A 7,993-nucleotide genomic window follows, 5' to 3' on the forward strand; every position below is an offset into this window, starting at 1 on the left:
ATAACGGAAATCACATAACTTTTATTTATTAATATATATTACTTATATTTTTGTATTTATATAGGATTTATATTAACTTCCATTTAAAACATATACTTATATTATATCTTAAGTAAATGTGATATATATATATATATATATATATATATATATATATATATATATATATATATATATATATATATATATATATATATATATATATATATATATATATATATATATATATATATATATATATATATATATATATATCTTAAAGTGATTGATATCTATTCATTTAGTTACATTAATATATATATGACCATATATTTATTTACATGTTTAGTATTATTTAAAATTAGTAATTTGTTATACGAAGGTATTTATAGGAAAAATATATATATTTGTTTGAAATACAATTATATGAAATGTTAATATAATTGTGGCATATGTAATATGTATACCTTTATGTACATAATATTTATATAAAAAAAATTATAGTTTTGATAATAATGGTTTACTAATAATAAGGATTTTGTTAATAATAATAATACTAATAATAATAACTATCATTTTACTACTAAAGATAATAGTTTTAATAATAATAATACTACTATTAATGTTAAAATGTTAATTTGCATTTTTTGATAGTGATAATAATAAATAATCTTATCAATAATAAAAATAATCACAATTTTAACTAACATCATAATAATACTAATGATAATAAATGATAATTACTACTTTAGTAGTTATACTAACATTAATAATCAATAAACCTAATAATAATAATAATAACAATAATAATTATAATTATAATAATAATAATGATAAGAAAATAAATCAAGAAATATACCCTTCTCCAAAAAGAATTGGCCCAGACGGGACTCGAACCCAGGATCCCTCGCTTACCCGATAAACATCCTAACCACACCTCCAATCCTGCTTTTCTGTTTTTATACCCGATTTATTTTTCTTTATTTCTTCACTTCATGTCTCAACTTCATCCTCACCAATTCAATCCAACTTCCTAATCGAATTAATCAAAACAATCACTCCTTGTTTCTATGATTAAAATAGAAAACGTTTTCAAAGTGTGAACTTAAATTAATAGACTTAACAAACAAAAATATATATATATATATATATATATATATATATATATATATATATATATATATATATATATATATATATATATATATATATACAGCAAGCATCATTCGTCGCTGTTTGAATAAATAAATAAAAAATTTGATTTCTAATTCTACAAAGATTTGGACAATTGCTATAACACGAAACACATTTTAAATCATCTATATAAACTATTAGAATCGTTTAATTAACTTAAATCACAACAACAAACTTGAATTTGAATGAAGAACAAAAGTTGACTTTATATTTTTAAAACTTTGACCCGTAAATTCTCACTTAATTTATGGAATTGGAACCTATAATTTTGCAGAAAGATCATTTATAGTAATCATAACACAACTACATTTATAGATTTTTAATTGAAATTAGAATTCGAGTTTTTGCTTTTTCAAAAAAAAAAGAACATGAACTCAAAATCAAATATCGAATTCGGGACTGTTTTAGACAAACATTATAACATGAATTAGGTAGTAAAACATACCTAGAAGCTTTCTGAATACATAATTGATCCTAACACATCACAATGAGTTCGAATTTTTTTATGAATAAAACGGTTGACTTTTTATAAATAAATTTTGACTCCCAAATTCGAATTCGTTAAGATGAATTTGACTATGAAACTTTGCAGATGGTTTGAGAAGAAGTTTTCTAACATAACTGCAATTTTATATTTTTTAAAATCGTTTGATTTCAAACCTGGCCAAACTGGAACACGTACAGAGGTACACGGGTCTGTCTTTCTTTTCTTTTTTTTTTCGATTTGCAGTATAGATAAACATTATGTAAATGATATAAATGATGTAAATCGATTGATGGTTTGGTAGTAGACCAAAAAAAAAATAACAAGTTGTGTTTGCTAGTGAGACTTTTGGGGAAGAGAAGTTCACGAGCTGTATAGAAGGAAAATATGGAACAGATAATGATAAATGGTGCCTTCCTATCTGTATTTAACTTATACAGATTAATTTATTTTATTAAATATAATACCCCTTATTATTATTATTGATAATGATAGTAATATTAATATTAATAATAATACTAATTATAATAGTACTAGTTACAATTAATAATAATAATATAACAATAACAATTTATATATATATATATATATATATATATATATATATATATATATATATATATATATATATATATATATATATATATATATATATATCAAATATCATATCTATAATATTGGTAATAATACCAATTCTAATATTAATATTTATATCGAATGATAATGGCAATGAAAATAATAATACATTCTCAAAATATCAACTATACTTTTAATCTATAATAACTTGTATATATTGATATCACACTTTATTTAATATTACAGTATTTGATAATTTGATTATAACATGTAATGAATACAGAATATTTATATATTTTTATATAATATGAGATTGCTTATTATTTATATCATTATATATATAAAATATAATGCTTTATTTACTTTGGTATTATATGTCATTTCATAATAGATCTTATAAATTTTTCCAGCATATAATAGTTATACTTTTTATATTACAATATATTTATAATAATACTTGTGTATAGAAACTATATATATATTTATAAATTTATTAATTTTTATTTTTACTTTATTTTTTTGTTTATAATTCAACCTTATTATATCTTAATTAATTTTATTTTACGTTTTTATTTCTAACACATTAAATAGTATTTTATTTCAAACCATTATATATACCTATATATATTGATAATGCTAAAAACGAACATATATTTCATAGCATTATTCCTCAAGAAAGACAAGCTTTTAGTTGCAATTGTTCTATTTACAAGTGATATTCGTTTAAATAATAAAAGGTGAAGACAAAAGACAGACTCGACGAATTGAAGACGCAAATGACCAAAAAGCTCAAAAGTACAAAGTACAATCAAAGAGGTTCCAATTATTGATAAGAAACGTCTCGAAATTACAAGAGTACAAGATTCAAAACGCAAAGTACAAGATATTAAATTGTACGCAAGGACGTTCGAAAATCCAGAACCGGGACATGAGTCAACTCTCAATGCTCGACGCAACGGACTAAAAATTACGAGTCAACTATGCACATAAATATAATATAATATTTAAATAATTCTTAAAATTATTTATATATTATATTTATATTAAAAATCCATCGGCAAACAAAGAGCCAAAGCTGGGTGAGCTTTAAAATCAAACTCCGCGAGTTGCGGAGTTTGAAGAAGGAAAATGCCTCGAGTCGCGGAGTTTCCCTGGACTCAATTCCCTATAAAAGCCAACGCAGTTCGACGAGTTTTAATATCCATAAAATCTCTCTTTCTCTATATGTAAACGTAATATATATATATATATATATATATATATATATATATATATATATATATATATATATATATATATATATATATATTAATTTTAATTTTAATTATAATAATAAGGGTATGTTAGCGAATGTTGTAAGGGTGTAAGTCGAAATTCTGTCTGTGTAACGCTACGCTATTTTTAATCATTGTAAGTTATGTTCAACCTTTTTACATTAATGTCTCGTAGCTAAGTTATTATTATGCTTATTTAAAACGAAGTAATCATGATGTTGGACTAATTACTAAAATTGGGTAATTGGGCTTTGTACCATAATTGGGGTTTGGACAAAAGAACGACACTTGTGGAAATTAGACTATGGGCTATTAATGGGCTTTCTATTTTGTTTAACTAAATGATAGTTTGTTAATTTTAATATAAAGATTTACAATTGGACGTCCCTATAAATAACCATATACACTCGATCGGACACGATGGGCGGGGTATTTATATGTACGAATAATCGTTCATTTAACCGGACACGGGAATGGATTAATAGCCACTAGAATTATTAAAACAGGGGTGAAATTATGTACAAGGACACTTGGCATAATTGTTAACAAAGTATTAAAACCTTGGGTTACACGCAGTCAATAACCTGGTGTAATTATTAAACAAAGTATTAAAATCTTGTTACAGTTTAAGTCCCCAATTAGTTGGAATATTTAACTTCGGGTATAAGGATAATTTGACGAGGATACTCGCACTTTATATTTATGACTGATGGACTGTTATGGACAAAAACCAGACGGACATATTAAATAATCCAGGACAAAGGACAATTAACCCATGGGCATAAAACTAAAATCAACACGTCAAACAACATGATTACGGAAGTTTAAATAAGCATAATTCTTTTATTTCATATTTAATTTCCTTTATTTTATATTTAATTGCACTTCTAATTATCGCACTTTTATTTATTGTTATTATATTTAATTGCACTTTTAATTATCGTACTTTTTAATTATCGCAAGTTTATTTTATCGCACTTTTATTTATCGCAATTTCATTATCGTTATTTACTTTACGCTTTAAATTAAGTCTTTTATTTATTTAATATTTTTACATTTTGTTTTAACTGCAACTAAAGTTTTAAAATTGATAAACCGGTCATTAAACGGTAAAAACCCCCCTTTATAATAATAATATTACTTATATATATATATTTGTATTTTTATAAAATAAAACTAATATAGCGTTAAGCTTTGTTTAAAGATTTTCCCTGTGGAACGAACCGGACTTACTAAAAACTACACTACTGTACGATTAGGTACACTGCCTATAAGTGTTGTAGCAAGGTTTAAGTATATTCATTCTATAAATAAATAAATATCTTGTGTAAAATTGTATCGTATTTAATAGTATTTCCTTGTAAAATTTAATAGTATTTTATACCCCTTAGCCATAACATCAAGTATTTTTGGCGCCGCTGCCGGGGAACTCAATTTCTTACTTAAACGCCAGAAGCACAACGCTAAATATAAAAAAAATATATATATATATATAAATTTTTATTTTTAGTTTACTTTTATAAAAATACGCTTTTGTAAAAATACGTTTTAAATATTCGAAAATATAAAAAGAAAACAAAAATATAAATATTTTTAAGAGTTTGTTAAATATTTAAGTTTTATAAAGTTTCTTTATTTTTATTTTATAAAAATATAAGTTTTATTTAAATATTTTGTTTTTATTTAAAACATAAAATCAAAAACCGAAAAAAAAATTTATATATAAATCTAGTTTTAAGATTTTTATTTATAAAATTGAAACATATTTTTATTTCTATTCTAGTTTTTAAAATATAAGTTTTATTAAATTTATATAAATATTTTAATTAAATTAAAAACAAAAAAATATAATTTAAAAAAAATAATAATATAATTACGTCGAAACGTGTCAACCGAAACAACCTGTCATCCGGAATTTCGAACCCCGCGACTCGCGGAGGTTTTTGCCACGTGGAACCGCGACTCGCGGAGCCGCCCTGACACACGTGACCAGAAACCCTAATCGCAATTAATACGGGGTAATTATTATTATTATTAACTTTAAACCTAATTAGGTTATTTATATTATATTAATTAGTTTAGTTATTTTATTATTTGTATTATTTAGTTAAATTAGTTTAAATAAAATATAAAATTAATAGTTTTATAAAATAAATAATATAAAAATAATATTTTTATAAAAAATTGTACTTTTTACAACTTTTAGTATATTTTTATATTTTGTACCTTTTTATTTGTTTTTAGCATAACTTTTGTATTTTCCGTTCATATTTAGTTTTAAGACATAGTTTTTGCCATAGTTATTTTTACTTCTAGATTTTTAGGCTTTGCCGTAAAATCCCTTAAGTGCCTTTTCTTTAGACTAAGATTAAAGTGCTTTAGAATTTTGCGACGGTTTTTTAAGTTTTAGTACCTTTTTAAGTCATTTCCATTTGGGATATAGTTTTACTTGTAAGCTTTAATATTTTTAGACACCTTTTACCTATGTATCAATTATCATTCCAATTAGTAATCTCAATTTGCGATTATAATTTTAAGTTAGTGGTAGTAATAAGGTTGGGTTAGTCGAGTGTTTTAAAGTTTTATAAGTCACTCTTTTTCTTTCTTATTTTTCGACGCCTTTTATTTTTCAACCCTTTTCTTTTTCGACGCGCTCTTTTTCTTTCTTATTTCTCGCCATTCTAGTTTTTAGGACATAGATTTTTATTCTACTTCTTATCTAAAATTTCTTAAAATTAAGAAAATTTATTTTAAGTGGTTAAATTGATAGACATCAAAATTTTCTGGTTCGTAGTAATAGTTGGATTTGTACGTGGACCGGGTTATTGGAGCCAAACAGCACCCAATTATATTGAGATTAAACGAATCCTGCCCCTCTGCTGCATCTTTTGGCTGTTCGAAACGTGGGCAAAATCAGAAAAGTCTATTAATTGGATAACTTATATAATTTTTCTTTCCTTTTAAAAACTAATAGGATATTCAGTGAATGCACCGAGCAAGACGTTCACCACCTTTTGTACGTTCACCACCTGTAACTAGATCAAGACATCTAGCAAATATTACCGCCGTTGATTTTTCTTTAGAATCGTCATCCAGTCAACCAAGTACTCCAAGTCAAATTTCCGATAATCCATTTTTTGAATCCGATCTCACAATTGAGAATCCGAAGAATATTCAGGGACAATTCATAGATCCTGAACCATTAATTTTTCCTCCGGAACCACCAATCATTCAAACAGAGATTGTTGAGGAACGAACCATTAAATCAGAATCCTCTAGTGATTCCGATTCAACAAATTCAATTATGGAGAATCTGGAACCTTTAAGTATGGAAGACCGAATGAGAGCTAAACGCACTGGCCAAGGTCACGCAATTACTCATCCTGACATTAATGCGCCAGATTATTAAATCAAAGGAAAAATTCTACACATGGTGACTAATCAATGCCAATTTAGTGGTGCGCCGAAGGAAGATCCAAATGAACAACTTCGTACCTTTAATAGGATCTGCACACTATTTAAAATCCGAGAAGTGGAAGATGAACAGATATATCTCATGTTATTTCCCTGGACTTTAAAGGGAGAAGCCAAAGATTGGTTAGAATCGTTACCTGAAGGGGCGATTGATACATGGGACGTTTTAGTTGAAAAATTTCTTAGACAATTCTTTCCGGCATCTAAATCCGTAAGACTTCAAGGAGAAATTGTTACGTTCACACAGAAACCGAATGAAACTCTATATGAGGCATGGACAAGATTTGAAAAGTTATTAAGAGGATGTCCGCAACATGGTTTAGACACCTGTCAAATAGTACAAATATTCTACCAAGGATGCGACATCACTACAAGAAAAGACATCGATATAGCAGCTGGTGGTTCTATTATGAAGAAAACCGAAACTGATGCTTACAAAATTATTGATAACACTGCTTCCCACTCACATGAGTGGCACCAAGAAAAAGATATCGTTAGATCATCTAAAGCAGCTAGAGCCGATTCTAGCCATGACTTAGATTCCATTTCTGCAAAGATAGATGCTGTCGAGAGACGAATGGAAAAGATGACTAAAGATATCCACTCAATACGAATTAGTTGTGAGTAGTGTGGAGGACCACATTTGACAAAAGATTGTCTTAGTATTGAACTAACAATGGAACAAAGAGAGAATGCTTCATACATAAACCAAAGGCCTGGAAATAATTATCAGAATAATTATCAACCGCCAAGACCGATTTACAATCAAAATCAGAATTATAACCGAAATATTCCATACAATAACCAACAAGGTCCTAGCAATCAACAAGTATCCAATAATACTTACAACCAGCAAAGACCTAATTTTCAAAACAAACCACCACAAACCGATGATAAAAAGCCGAATTTAGAAGATATGATGACGAAGCTAGTTGAAACTCAAACGCAGTTTTTCACATCTCAGAAACAAACGAATGAACAAAATGCTCAAGCATTTAGAAATCAACAAGCT

General features: G+C 26.2%; 1 non-coding gene across 1 annotated transcript; it reads right to left on the reverse strand.

Moving 5' to 3' along the window:
• Window positions 1-7,195: 7,195 nt before the first annotated feature.
• Window positions 7,196-7,302, reverse strand: LOC139887019 (small nucleolar RNA R71). The gene has a single exon (XR_011772873.1). It is a non-coding gene; the product is annotated as a small nucleolar RNA R71 (small nucleolar RNA).
• Window positions 7,303-7,993: the final 691 nt, after the last annotated feature.

The sequence above is a fragment of the Rutidosis leptorrhynchoides genome, chromosome 1, assembly GCF_046630445.1.
Source record: "Rutidosis leptorrhynchoides isolate AG116_Rl617_1_P2 chromosome 1, CSIRO_AGI_Rlap_v1, whole genome shotgun sequence".
Classification (NCBI taxonomy): domain Eukaryota; kingdom Viridiplantae; phylum Streptophyta; class Magnoliopsida; order Asterales; family Asteraceae; genus Rutidosis; species Rutidosis leptorrhynchoides.